The sequence below is a fragment of the Aquarana catesbeiana genome, linkage group LG07 (assembly GCF_042186555.1).
Source record: "Aquarana catesbeiana isolate 2022-GZ linkage group LG07, ASM4218655v1, whole genome shotgun sequence".
Lineage (NCBI taxonomy): Eukaryota > Metazoa > Chordata > Amphibia > Anura > Ranidae > Aquarana > Aquarana catesbeiana.
Window position 1 is genome coordinate 175,665,838 of NC_133330.1, and position 15,468 is coordinate 175,681,305.

Consider the following 15,468-nt stretch of genomic DNA (forward strand, 5'->3'; position numbering starts at 1 on the left):
AAAGTCTGACTCAGGCCCCCGCCCTGGGATTGGTAGAATATGGCAAACCCTTTCAATTATACTGTGTGGTATCGGGAAATTCTTTTGCTGCGGTTTTGACACAGCAACATGGAACCGGGTACCGACCAGTCTCCTATCTCTCAAAAAAGTTGCCTACCCAAGTACAAGGGATGCCATCTTGTCTACAAAACCTTGCTGCTTGTGCTATGGCAGTTCAAGAGGCTAACAAATCAGTATTAGGCCATGAACTGACTCTCTACACTACTCATTCAGTAACTCACCTCCTGCAAAACATGAACACGCAGCATATGACAGCACAGAGGCTTAGTGGGTATGAGATCACACTTCTGAATACTGATAACCTCACTCTCAAACACGCACCACCAAGTAATCCCACTGTCCGTCTTTTGCACTCTTTGCTCAGGTTACCGCGAGACCCTGATCAGAAGCACAATTGTGTTGAACAGGTTGCAGCAATAACCAGCCCTCGCCCAGATCTCACTGACATTCCCCTACCAGGAGTACAGGACGTCTTCATAGACGGCAGTTGTTCTCGCCCCTCCGATGCAACATTCCTGACAGGGTACGCCACTGTCCAACTCCCTGATGTGGTGTTGGAAGCAAAAGCCTTACCACCCTCCTCGGCACAGGTAGCAGAACTGGAGGCGCTCACAAGAGCTTGCATACTTTTCTCTGATGAGGAGGTAAACATCTACACAGATAGTAGGTACGCTTTTGGGGTCACGCACGACTATGGCGTAATCTGGGCGAATAGAGGATTTAAAACCGCTGACAACAAGCCAATCGCTAACTCTACGCAAATTAAAGCACTCCTGCAAGCGATTCTTCTCCCAAAGAGGATAGCGGTCATCAAGGTAAAGGCACATTCATCAGATAACAACAGAGTTTCCAAAGGAAACGCTCTGGCAGACAGAGAAGCAAAAAAAGCCGCTGCCCTATACATTGGTCAGCCAGCCCCCACAACAATGTTCTTCAAAGAACATTTTACATCACCCAACTTTAAAACCGTTGTGGCACAAATACAGGGATTAGCTACAGAAGAGGATGTTTCTTTTTGGGTCAAGGATGGCTTGACCAAGGACCAAGAAGGTCTTTGGTCAAAAGAGGGGAAGATATTGGGCATACCAGAATCAAGCAGTGTTCTCATACTTTCCTATCTCCATGGTCCAGGACATATAGGTACCACCGCCCTAACAAACATATACACAAAGTCTTTCTGTACGAACAACTTAAGTAAACAGGCAAAACTCCTCACCAGCAGTTGTCTGACCTGTGCACAAAACAATGTCCAAGGGAAAAATCATGGATTACATGGCCACCTGCCCCCACCCCTGGGTCCCCTAACAGATTTGCAAATAGACTTCACACACATGCCCAAACAAAAAGGCAATTTGAAATGCCTTTGCGTGATCGTGGACAAATGGTCAGGTTGGGTTGAAGGTATTCCATGTACAGGTGAGACTGCTAAAATTGCTGCCAAATGCATACTGAACCATTGGGTTTGTAGGTTCGGAATACCAACGGCCATATGGTCAGACAGAGGGCCTGCCTTCAGCTCCTCTGTTACACAGACTTTAGCTAAGCTACTAGGCTTACAGTGGAAACTGCACATCCCTTACCACCCACAAAGTGCAGGAGTAGTGGAAAGAATGAACAGGAACATTAAAGACAAGTTAAAAAAGGCTACGGGGGGCACCATGAAAGGATGGTTGGATTACCTTCCTTCTGTCCTATTTCAGATCAGAACAACACCACATGCTAGAACAGAACTCTCGCCCTTTGAGATTTTGATGGGAGTTCCTGCAAACATAGAGCTGCCCCTCTTAGATCAAAACACTGACATTAACATCTATTCTCAACAGGAAATGTACGTGAAAAATCTGGTAAGTATGCTACAGGATATGAACGAACAAGTCTCTGTCACCTTTTCTCCTCTTTCAACAGAACCTACTCATCCCTTCATCCCAGGAGACAAAGTACTGGTGAAACAACTGGCACACAAAAAGAAGGTTGGACCCATTTTCTCTGGACCTTGGAAGATAGAGAAGGTTTCCAGAACTGCTGTACTGACCGATCTAGGAAACACCTGGATCCACGCCAGCCGGTTAAAGAAGTGTCCACAGCAACCCCAGACCCCTGACCCTCCTCCAGCACCCCAAGACTCCTCTGACCAGGAACAGCGACCAGATTTGAAGGACATTCAAGAAGGCATAAAACAAATCTCTCGGACCGACGAGACGAATCCCCCACCAACAGGAAGAAACAAGTAACAGAACTTTGTACACAGTACCTGACAAAATGATTTCTACCTTTGTGTCAGGAAAAACATTATGCTTCTGGACATGTCTGATTCTGATAGTATTCATACCTACTTGGTTAATAACAAATTGTGTGTACCATCCAGAAGATTTAGGGTCACTAGAAGGGATATGTGGAAATGCCCAGACAGCCAATACATCTAGTTTAAAATATAAAAGAAGTATATCCCCCACTGAACCCCCTTCAGGTTTCACTGACAAGATGTTGTTGTTGAAGTTTAAGTACAGTTATGCACAGAAGTCTGGTTTTGAGAAATGTTGGATATGTAGCAAACTCCACCCCAGTACAGCCAGAATCCCATTGATGGCCATTCCCTTAAACATCACTCCTTTTTTGAATGGAACTTCCCCCCATAGTTCTTGCCAATGTCATAAGGAAAAGTCCCAATAAGCCCCTCAGTTTTCAAATCGTGGGTAGAAGCCATGCTCCAGATTGGTGTTTCATACTGGGAAACATTTCCAGGGGAGCTGAGGTGTGCAAATGGTCAAAACTTAATGTCTCCATGGCTTCCCTTACCGATAACTCACTTTTTCGCACCTCAGACCCTGTGATAAATGCTACCATCTATGACCTTTTTAATTCTAGTTCCCACTCCACGGTCGCACAGTTATTAGCTCTGCTGATGGCATCTGGTCATTCAAAGGGTGCAAGGACCGTTGTTAGTCAACGACCCTTGGCACTAGGTAACACAACCTACATCTGTTGTGGCAAGCTCTGTTACCCATGGATTCCTGAAGAACCCCAGGGATGGTGTTACCTTGCTAAAATAGTTCCTGTAATGGGAGTAGTTGGGGATAATGGGCAAGGACACCTACTTAAAGCTAGCACCCACCCAAGATACCCTCTAAAACATCTTGGAAAGAGAGAAATGTTCCTAGAAAAAGATATGACCTGGGCTTGGTTTCCTTCCTGGACAGTTTGGGGAATAGATCTGATGAAGAAACTAAATAACTACACCTCAATCATTGATGAGATCTTGGAAAAGGACTCTGATGACATCTCAAAATTAAACCTAGAAACCAGAGCAATTAGAAAACAACTAGGGTTACATGACCTGGCTATAGAAAGCATGAGTGCAGCCCTCACTGGCCTCTGTGAAATTACTGAGGACTATGAATGCTGCACTTGGATACACAACACGAGTATCGAGATCCCTGATTACTATGACATTATTGCACAACACAGAAAAGAGGTAAACAAGCTACAACAGGATGCAAGGGATATTGGGAAAACATGGGACCCTTTCTCTACCGGGTTCAGTTTGGGAGGTCTCACTTCATGGTTAAAGAACACTGCAATGACCATTTTCACCATACTGCTTTTCATATTGTTCTTGTATGCATGCTTCATGTTACTCAAATGCCTCTGCAAAAAGGGTAGCGAAGCACATTCCGAAACCATGAAGCTGACTTCCATTTCCAGAGATCCCACGGTATGGTACGAGAACCAGGAAAAAGAGGCCGAGGGATATGAATCCTTAAGGCGTGACGAAAAGGTAGAATGACCATTTCGATGATATCGAATGGTCAAAGGGAGGATTGTAAGGAGATTCCATAATACATTGCATTATGATTGATTATTGATTTTACCCTGAGGATATATGTTCAGGGTTTGCTTATTTGCTTAATGATTAGAGAAATATCTTGGTATATTTTAGTGAATGTGACAGACTGAATCTTATGACAAGTATTACTTAATGACTGAATTATCTCATTGCAATATCACCCTGTCTGTCTATTCCTGTCTGATGTCTTCATCTTAGGAAACATCTGTCTGTGGTTTTTATCTCTGTACACTGTTTGCTGGGTATGAGAAGGCCAACAACGGCTAGAATTAGTTTTTTTAGGAAGTTGTGGTTGGGACGGCCGATGGTCAGCAGACGGTGACAGAAAATAAGGAATCTTTTGACCTATTAACTTGAACTATAGGGGTTAACATTTAAGATCACAAGATGAAGGCAAGATGAAGGCATTATTAATATATGGAAAATCACAAGATTAAGAAATTACTAAATATGCTAATATGTATTATTTTGATTGGCCCCCAGATTGGGGCAGAGTCTTGTAAAGACAGCATAAAACAGCGAATCCTTCAATAAACTATTGTAATCATTCAGCATACCTGATGTGTGTATGTGTAATTGATTAACCGCCGGCGAGGTCCTCCACTGAGCCAACTCAAGAGCCTAGGCCACAAGGAGAAGACGAGCAACCTAACAGTAGGGACAGCGATCTGTCATCTCTCCTAGTTAATCCCATCTCCACACAGTTATAACACTGTGAGGGAACACACAGTTAACCCCACTTATCGCCCCCTAGTATTAACCCCTTCCCTGCCAGTGACACTTATACAATAATCAGTGCATTTTTATAGCAATGATCACTCTAAAAATGTCAATGGTCCCAAAAATGTGTCAAAAGTCTTCAATCTGTCCGTCGCAATGTTGCAATACTGCTAAAAATCACAGATCACTGCCATTACTAGTAAAAAAAAAAAAAAAAACGCCCAAAAATACCATAAATCTTTCCTATAGTTTGTAGACACTATAACTTTTGCGCAAACCAATCAATATACACTTATTGTGATTTTTTTTTACCAGAAATATGTAGAAGAATACATATTGGCCTAAACTGATGAAGAAATTAGTTTTTTTTTTTTTAAATTGGGGGATATTTATTATAGCAAAACGTAAAAAAATCTTGTTTTTTTCAAAATTGTCACTCTTTTTTTGTTTATAGCACAAAAATAAAAAATGAAGAGGTGATCAAATACCATCAAAAGAAAGCTCTATTTGTGGGGAAAAAAGGACACACATTTTGTTTGGGTACAGCATTGCATGACTGCGAAATTGTCACTTAAAACGATGCAGTGCCACATTGTAAAAAGTGCTTTGGTCAGAAAGGGGGTAAAAACTTCCGGGGCTGAAGTGGTTAACATATTAATTGGTGATTAGGTTAATGTGAGTTATCCATGTGGTTATAAATGCTGCGGTACATTCCTGGCATTCTTCAGATAGAAATTAAGAATCTACTTAGATAAGTAATGAAAAAGTATTCAACATTGCATCACAATCCAGTTAAATGTGAATACCTACTACTAGTTTTACCATGTCCTGGATGAATGAGAACCTTCACAGACTTATGCCCCATACACACGATCGGACATTGATCGGACATTCCGACAACAAAATCCTAGGATTTTTTCCGACGGATGTTGGCTCAAACTTGTCTTGCATACACACGGTCACACAAAGTTGTAAGAAAATCCGATCGTTCTGAACGTGGTGACGTAAAACACGTACGTCGGGACTATAAATGGGGCAGTGGCCAATAGCTTTCATCTCTTTATTTATTCTGAGCATGCGTGGCACTTTGTCCGTCGGATTTGTGTACACACGATCGGAATTTCCGACAACGGATTTTGTTGTCGGAAAATTTTATATCCTGCTCTCAAACTTTGTGTGTCGGAAAATCCGATGGAAAATGTGTGATGGAGCCTACACACGGTCGGAATTTCCGACAACAAGGTCCTATCACACATTTTCCGTCGGAAAATCCGACCGTGTGTATGGGGCATTATAGTGAACTAGAGTCAGATTTTATAGCCACTTTCTCACTAAAATACCCAGTTAATATATTACATACCAAATTAGTGGAAACATGTTAACGGCTATTGTAATTCACAATAAAGCTTCCATAATAAAAAATATCTATTTTTTTTCTTGCTTCTTAAACATGCACATATTTCGTGAGAGTTGTGTATATTCTGGACAAACTAAAAAGCACATTAACTTGTTCTATTTTTTATGTCCTTCTAATAAATTATTGATGCACTCCACACACAGTAAAGGATTACTGATACTGCTTTTAAACAGGCCTGAGGGTTTAATAATAGTTTATCTTTTCATACATCCAAAAACATGCCTGCATTTCAGATAATAAAACATGATATTATAAAAAAGCTTTGTGAGGGCATGTTGAATTAACATTACACTGTTGTTTACATGACCTTGAAATAACAGAATTTGTGAAATGTCCACTTGGTGTAGTTGGTTACCAAATTCAGTTAAGGTTCCCTAATTAATCTGAGGATTCTTGTGCAAAAGAAGTAGTTCAATCTGCAATACACTTTATTGATTTACATAACATTTACAAATAAGACACTCGATAATATTTACAACACGATGTATAGTATGAGTATGGTAGGTTGCATGATATTTACAAATCACAAGCAAAGCATATTTACAATACAATGTACAGTAAAAGTATGGAGTTAGTTTACCTCTCAGCTTTGGATCTAGTCATAATGAATGTTTGTGTGTCCCAGGATAAAGAGAGAACACAGCTTGGTAACAATTTATAACCCCTCTCTTTACTGAACAGTGGCTAATCTAATGCACCATAAGTTGTCACTACTCCTAGCCAATGTACATAGGGTGCAGCCTGATTGGATGATCTAAATTAGGTTGTCGTTTACAACCCATGTGAGATGTGATAGGAAAACAAAAGAATGGCTATGCCTTTGAAGTAGAAAAAAATATGCAGTAACACCAACTGGGAAGCTGGGAGAATTATAATATGATGAGACACACAATCAATGGTTTCAATACTTCCCCAAATATCAGAATACATACTGAATGTATTACACAAGCAAACATTTATATGGCAACAGCCTGCTCTGAAGAGGAACACCTGAGTTTCCCAGGACAAATTGAGAGTACCCTATAAATATAAGATTGTTCCCATTGGAATGCATGGGCAGCACTTCCGGAGCGTCTAAGAAGTGATTCCGAAGCGCCGCAATATGGGCGGTTTTAACCGTTTCTTCGGCCGCTAGCAGGGGTTAAAAGCACCATGCTGTTGTATATGTTATAATATGTTCACCGATTTATGTGGGACATTGTTGTGTGTATGTACACATGCAGTCAATGTTGACCAGGCCAGATTGACAATGGTTGTCCAAGCCAACTCAATTTTAAGATAACAGTTGAAGATCCTTTGATGTGTTAATCTTATGCAAGTCTACCTAGGGATGTAAGGTATGGGCTGTTAACCTAATTGAACATTTCAAAGGGTACATTGTTTAAAGGACCATAGAAGAAATATTTATGGATGGTAATTAGACTTGAGGGGGTAACAATGGGATCAAGGAGTGTTTTGGGTTGGCCTAGTGGAGGCTCCCTCCTGTGGGGCTAATTTATCAGGGGGGCTTGTTGATATGCAGGAATGTAGGTATTCCAAAAGATATTCAAAAGGGTGTTCAGGTGGTATATACATATCTAAAGGGGACTTGTTGATGTTGATATGCGGGAGTGCAAATTGGGGTGGTTCACGGCTGTTCACGGCTGGGGGTTGTTGTCTGTTTGAAAGACTAAAGCTAATCAAAGTCCTAAATTGAAACGGCCAATCAAATTGCTCAGCCATTCAATATTTAGTGAATATAACACGGCATTCAGTCTATAGGTTTGGGGAGTGAGGCTCGTCTGTGTATGAGAGAGGCTTGTCTGTGTATGCACACTCGGACCTAAGACATGGGGTTCTGAATTATATCTACTCTGTCGGATCTTTTTGTCATCTGTGGACTTTGGACTTTGTTCTGTGTTGTAAGTCAATAAAGTGCATCTCTCTGGAAGAATTGGGTTGCTGCGGAAGAGTACTTACATCATCATCATTATAATAATACTTACTAATTAATTATCATACCCACTCTACACTATATCCACCCAATATACTCGATCACTACAGCGCAGCTAAAGTGACAGTAAAGCACCACTAAAACTAGCGGCGCTTTACCGCTAATGCGGTGTGGCCCCAGTGTGAAAGTAGCTTAAGAAGTGTTAATAGTTTATATTTATCAATTAACAAAATGTAAAGTAAATGAACAGAACAGAAATTCAAATCAAGTCATTATTTCTAAATCATTATATCAAAATAGGAGGTCTGGGCTAAATGAAGCCCTAAGTCTTTTACATATTCCTCTTGGAATAGTTCTTGAAAGGCATCTATAGCTTCCACATCTGTAGTGTCTTCCTAATGACTAGAATCCTCTATTTCTACTGAATTTCCATTTGTCACATCTTCAATGGGAAGTACCCTACATCTCTTATTTTCTTGCACACTATAAAACCTTTTGAGTGTGGTATTCCTAATGAATTTGTGTAGGTCCTTAAACAGTTAGAATAGATTAATCTTCCAATTGGGTGGAAAATGTAGGCCTTTTTGTTTATAAAAGGCTAATTTCACTGAAAGTTTATAAGTGGATAAATTAAATATTTTGATTGTGGAGGCTGGGGATCCTGCTAAAAGAAATGATACCTAGAAGTTTGAGATGGAATATTTTTCTAGATAAAGAAGAAGAGGAATTAGCTGAGTGGTTCAAATATTTTAATGATGCTGGGAATCATTTTTTAGAATTCTTGGTTATTAAGAGAAAAGAAAAAAGTTGCCAGACTGCAGAAAGAAATCAATGAGATTAGGAAAAAGTTAGCTCCTCGCAGTAGTGGGGAAACATATTGTATCTTCTTTTTTTTCTTCACTATTTTTATTGAGGTTTAACAAGATGAACAGAAAGACTGCACATCATTTGCAATACAATAAAAGCAAGTAAATAGTATCTCATGAGAGGGTACATATAACAGATCTATAAAATCAAGCTTCTGGGAACATTGTTAGACATTTCAGAGGCTGAATGCATGGCACGAAGAGTTGTCTAACACCCCCAGACACCCCATCTGGGAACAAACTGTGTCGTGAGGGTAAGACAACGCATCCAACTATTGAGTATTTATTGCCTTATTCAAAGATTTTATTAAGGCTTAATGATATGCTATACAGGAGTATTAGTCTAAAAATATGCAGACATTTCAAGAAGAGTACATCATCAGCAGATCAAAAGCCATAAAAAATAACAAGTAACAGAAGTATAGGTATACAAAGCCCTTATATATGACACGGAAGGAAAGGCCTCAATAAGAGCAGGCTAAAGAGAGGTAGCGGCCTAAACATAGTTGGAGTAGATGTGCCAAAACCTGGGAATATGAGGGGGAACTGCTAAAAAGAGGGTTTTATCAGGGATTTCCAGCTATAGGAATCAGAACTGCTTGTTGGTATCAAAAATTAGAATATCTGCCAATAACACCCCAGGACCCAATTCCCCAAACACTTTTTATGACAATACCATGCATATAAGCCTTTAAAATTTGCACTTTTGATTCCTCCCATAGACAATTAATTATAACCGAGAGGACTTTTAAATTCGTTTTTTTTCCTTTAGAAATGTCATTTTGTGCAGGACCCTGGTCCCCAAAACTTTTTATGACAATAACTTGCATATTACCCCTAGCACTGTTGATTTTTCTTGTTTGTGACCCATAGACTTTAATGGTGTACGCGTGTTTGAACAAATTTTTGCCTGTTTGCATGTTCTGCTGCTAACCGAACCGGGGGTGTTCGGCTCATCTCTATTCAACAGCCATCTAGGTTTCCCCAAGGCACTGGTTACCCGACATGGGTCCCCTAATGCACCTGGAGTTGTGGCAATTGCATCTGGGTTCAGGCAAGGCACAAATGGTGCTCTACCACTCCCTTGGAGCTCAGCACTACCAAGGTCACAAAAAGGTAAATGTGGCTACCAATTGTGAAGGGTATGTCCGGATCACCAGGCTTTGGCACCATCAGAGCAATGTACTGTAGGAGGGACCCAATCGAGGCAACTGAAAAAAGAACCTTAGGCAGAACAGGTAACCCATACCAGGTACACAAAGACTCAGATGTGTCAGAGCCAATGGCAGATGGAATCCTTCCCTCCACAGGACAATCCGGCTGGAAAGCAGGCATTGGATCAACAAGCACTGGATTATCAGACTGGGCAGTGGGCAGAGGCCCATCAGGATGGGCAGCAGGCAGAGGCCCAGCAGGCTGGACAGCGGGCACAGGCATATTAGGCTAGGCAGTGGGCACAGGTACATCAGGCTGGACAACAGGCACCAGATCATCAGGCTGGACAGCGGGCACCAGAACATCAGGCTGGACAGCGGGAACCAGAACATCAGGCTGAACAGTGGACACGGGAGCATCAGGCTGGACAGCAGGCACTGGAACATCAGGCTGGACAGTGGGCCCCGGATCATCAGGCTGGACAGCAGGCAGAGGATTGGCAAGGTAAGGTGGGTCATCAGGTTCAGGACCATGAGAGGTAGGTGAAAATGTAGCGCTAATGAGAAAACAGTGCTAAGGAACTATGTAGATATATGGAAAAACATATAAATAAATGAATAAAATCTAAACGTGAATAAGTCCCAAATTCTAAAACAATGATAAACCAATAGTATATCCCAAGTGGGTCAATCCCAAAGGATGGCGGGTACACCACAGGTGAAGGATTGTTCATATGGGGAGCCAAGGGCACCACAAACTGAGATTTTCTTCATGTAAGGAACCAGGAAATCAGGTATAATATCAATAACAGATACCACAGAAAAAATAAGAGTGGGTACTCTTACCAGAATCAATGGACCTGGATGTCAGCGACACCAGGTCAAACAGGCATAGGTAACCGACAGCTCGATGTGGCAGGAGCAGTTCAGAGGGTCCTGAAGTATCCAGCAGAGGAACAGGAGTATCAGTGATATCCTCGGGGGTCCGGTGTTCTCCCAATGGGGTCACAGCAATAGAGTCAGCCAATGGGCCATGGATGGCCGGATGGATAGGTCAGGCAGGCTCATAATGCAAAAGGATATGGAAAAAAGGGGAATGCTTCCAATAGTGCAGATCAAAAAAATTGGGTATTTATTTTCATAAAAACTAAAAATGTGATCACAGATAAAAACAGCAATGTGGAGAGCGGCAAAGCCAAGCTCTACGCATTTCGTCCTACTAGGACTTCTACTGGGGCATCTAACAGCTCCCCCACATGGCTCAAATATAAATAAATACTGAAAAACATAAAGGACCAATCAGGAGCTCACTCACTAAATGGTAACAACAGGTTCACAGATAGGCGGAGAGATAATCATATGGTTAACCATATTGTGGAGAAAAGTTTGGGAGTACAGACCTCACCCCCGACTCACCAAAAGAGAAATAGCAAGTGGACTATTGCTGTACAAGAGGTATAGCTAATAAAATAAATTACTGATAAAAATATCACAAAATTTATTTATACAAAAATAGCAAAAAAACAACAAGACATATAGTTAAAAGGTTCAGATGACATAATATTTCGACATGTTTCGCGGTTGTACCGCTTCATCAGGGCAATACATCTGTAAAAAAATATATCAAAATACAAAGGATAAATACCATATACAAAATTTCATACAATTATATAATGGGGGAGATGAAATAAAGTGATGGAACTGCTTACCCGAGCCTCAGGGGGTGTGCAGCAACGAGGTAACCCGACTGGGTCTCCCCCAGTAATTGGGAAGGGGATATAAAACACTGGCCAAAGTCTGTGTGAAGTAAATATGGGGGTGAAAATTCTGATGATCAGTTTTTACCCTTTATAGAGTCAATACTCTGCTGGTTCAGATTCATGGACGATTTGTTTGTGGCCTGGACCGGCTCACCATCCCTGTTGAAACAGTTCATTGAAGCTATCAATCTTAACAATATGAACTTGTGCTTCAAGGTGACTTCGGACGATACACAGATCCCATTCCTTATTCTGTTGATTGTCAAAAATCCCAATGGAACACTAGGGACTAACCTCTATCGTAAATCTACATCAGGGAACACTCTACTGCACGCTATGAGTGCCCATCCCAAGGCTCTCGTGCGTAGCATTCCATACGCACAGTACCTGCGATTGCGACGCAATTGCGCACGTAAAGAGGATTTTTACATTCAGTCCGCTGCCCTATGAGAACGACTCCTTCTGAGGGGCTATTCTAAAACCAGTCTTAGAAGAGCTTTTAAAAAGGCAGCTGGCCGTACTAGGGCTTCTCTGCTGTATCCCTCCCCATGTACCGCCAACACCAATACAGTCAAAATCGTTACTCAATATTCAGCACATCATGAACAACTCAGGAGTATTATTTCCAAACATTGGCACCTGCTTGCTGATCATCATATCCTTAAACATCATGTACGTGCCACACCAGAATTGGTGTTCCGTAGGGCTAAATCCCTTAGAGACCGTTTAGTGAGTAGTCATTATAAACCCAAATCTGTTGATATCCATCAATCGTTTGGCACTTTCCCATGTGGTCAGTATTCCTCTTTCCCATGGATACTTTCATGTGCCTCCTTTAAATTACCTAACGGAGAACTCTTCACTCCTCATACATTGGCCCAATGTGACACCACTGGTATCATTTACCTTATGCTCTGTACATGTAAAGCATTCTATGTTGGTAAGACAATCAGGGAGTTTAGACAGAGAGTCAATGACCATGTCTACTATTCTACCAACGGTAAACTCACCACTGTTGGACGCCATATAGGTCTATACCATAAATATGATTCTAAAGCTGTAGGGTTCCTTGAATTGGAAGTGGTACCAGCTGATGTTAGGGGAGGAGACCGAGATAAGATATTACTACAAAGAGAAGCCCTTTGGATAGAAAAGCTTAATGCCACTGTCCCCCCCCGGGTTTGAACAAAGTTAATTCCTTCAAATCCTTTCTCTAATAGATCGATCAGCGCCTCCCCATTATCCTAATGTGCAATTGTCACCTTGGGTCAACTAATCTCCTGCCAGTTATTCAGCCCACTCTATCTATTACCCATGATTGCGTTCCCAATTTGGGACCTTATAATTTGAGGACACTCAATTTTTTCTTTTGCTTTGTTCATTTTTCTTGAATACTTAACACTTTTTCCATGTTTTATTCATTTATATTTATGGTTAGTATATCAATTGTTGTATTTGTTTTTTTATGATTACTGTTAATGATTTTTTTGAGCTCTTTGCCTTTGTCTCTGGGTGGTTGATGGCAATTGACTCCCCCTGACTTTGTTTTTCTCCCTGGCGATTGGTAGGTTCCTGGTGGTCAGGTGCAGGCTTTCCCCTGGTATATGCCACCCTGGCTGCTTGCACTGACCTCATTGAGGACCTCGGTCCCACCCTCACTGTGCAGGCTTGCGTGTGATACATCGCGCGCACGCCTAGCCTGGGTACAGCCTAATGGCTCAGAATGCGCGCACCTCAGGCTTGCATCATCCCCAGCCTAGTGGCCTCGAGGCCAGTGTGCAGGCGTGCACGTACGGTCCCTGCGTGCACTGCGGGACCCTTGACCCCATGACGGTGTGGGACGCCGATGCCGTCACCACATCACGAGGTTGAAGGGGATATTTATATGGCGGGTATACACCGCTATAGACCCAGGCTAGAAGGAGACCCAGATGAGCCTTGGAAGACAGCACCACTGGTAAGCCCCATTTTATGCATATATCTATGCTTCGTCACACCTATGTAGGTGTTAGATGGCTGCACCATACTTTACCATTATAAACATATTTAACAGGCTATCAATTATGTCCTTGGTTTGATCTTACCTTTTTTAGATCTTGGACATCGCTCTTCATGTTCTTATGCCTATTGCTATTTAGCTTCGATGCTGCCAACCTAGACCCACTCACACCTGTCACGCTGACATATTCCCATGGCTTCAGAGTTCTGGGCTCCATACATTAACATATAATTGACATAGGTAGATGTCAGTCTTTTTATTTTCTGTTTCACCACTTTTTGGCTTTTAGCTTTTGATATTATCACCTGCTTTATTCACCACTAGGTTTTTTACACACTTTTTTGCATGATATCCTACTGAACACCTCATGCTTGTATTTTATTTTATTGGTTATTTGTCCCCTGTGGTACCTGGTTTTAAATTCCCTCACTGAGAGCACAGTGTTACATTCTTCCATGTCTCTTCCCTGTTTTTACTGTCAATCACTGTCCCTGCACATTACGTCCTTCCCATATCCCTTTTTCTTGTCCCCCTCCCTTTTCTTTCTCCTTTCTTTCCCCTCCTCTTTCCCTTCTCCCATTCTTTCTCTGTTTCCTTTCCTCCTCCTTTCCCATCTCTCCATCATCCTTTCCTTTCCTACCTGTCCCTCCCCCTTTCCTTTCCTTTAGCCTGACACGACCCTCCCACATGTTGGTATGTTTTTTCTTTTTCTTTTTCTTTTTCCACTGTCAATTTATTACTTCACCATTTATGACTGACACCTGCATTGATCATATGAATTTTCACCCCATATTTACTTCACACAGACTTTGGCCGGTGTTTTATATCCCCTTCCCAATTGCCGGGGGAGACCCAGTCGGGTTACCTCGTTGCTGCACACCCCCTGAGGCTCGGGTAAGCAGTTCCATCACTTTATTTCATCTCCCCCATTATATAATTGTATGAAAATTTTGTATATGGTATTTATCCTTTGTATTTTGATATTTTTTTTTACAGATGTATTGCCCTGATGAAGAGGTATAACCGCGAAACATGTTGAAATATTATGTCATCTGAACCTTTTAACTATATGTCTTGTTGTTTTTTTGCTATTTTTGTATAAATAAATTTTGTGATATTTTTATCAGTAATTTGTATTATTAGCTATACCTCTTGTACCGCAATAGTCCACTTGCTATTTCTCTTTTGGTGAGTCGGGGGTGAGGTCCGTACTCCCAAACTTTACTCCCCAATTAATTTGGACGATGGTACATCTTACTAAGATATATTTTGCTTGATTTGTACAGTGAGGCTATACACTTTCCACGTTAACCATATTGTAACCACCTAGTGCGAACCTATCATATATCGTAGTAGTGAAACCAGGAAGTGAATGAAAGGAAACATGGGAGTGAACAGGATGGGCAAAAAGCCCACGAAAACCATCTCAAAATCACCTGATCGGCTTCATGAGCGTCTGCCTCATGAACGATTGGTTTATCATTGTTTTAGAATTTGGGACCTCCATTCATGAATTTTGTCACATTCGTAAGTAGCTGCTCTCTTTTCAAGATAGCGCAATAATTTTTTGCACCTTACATTGACCTTTCAACCTTTTGTTATTGCTGCTATTTTGTTTATCACATTTTTTTCTGTCCTTCCTTTTATTATGGATGTTTTTGAGTACATGACCACAAGGCCGCTTAATACTGATGGTGTATTCACCACGACTGGTT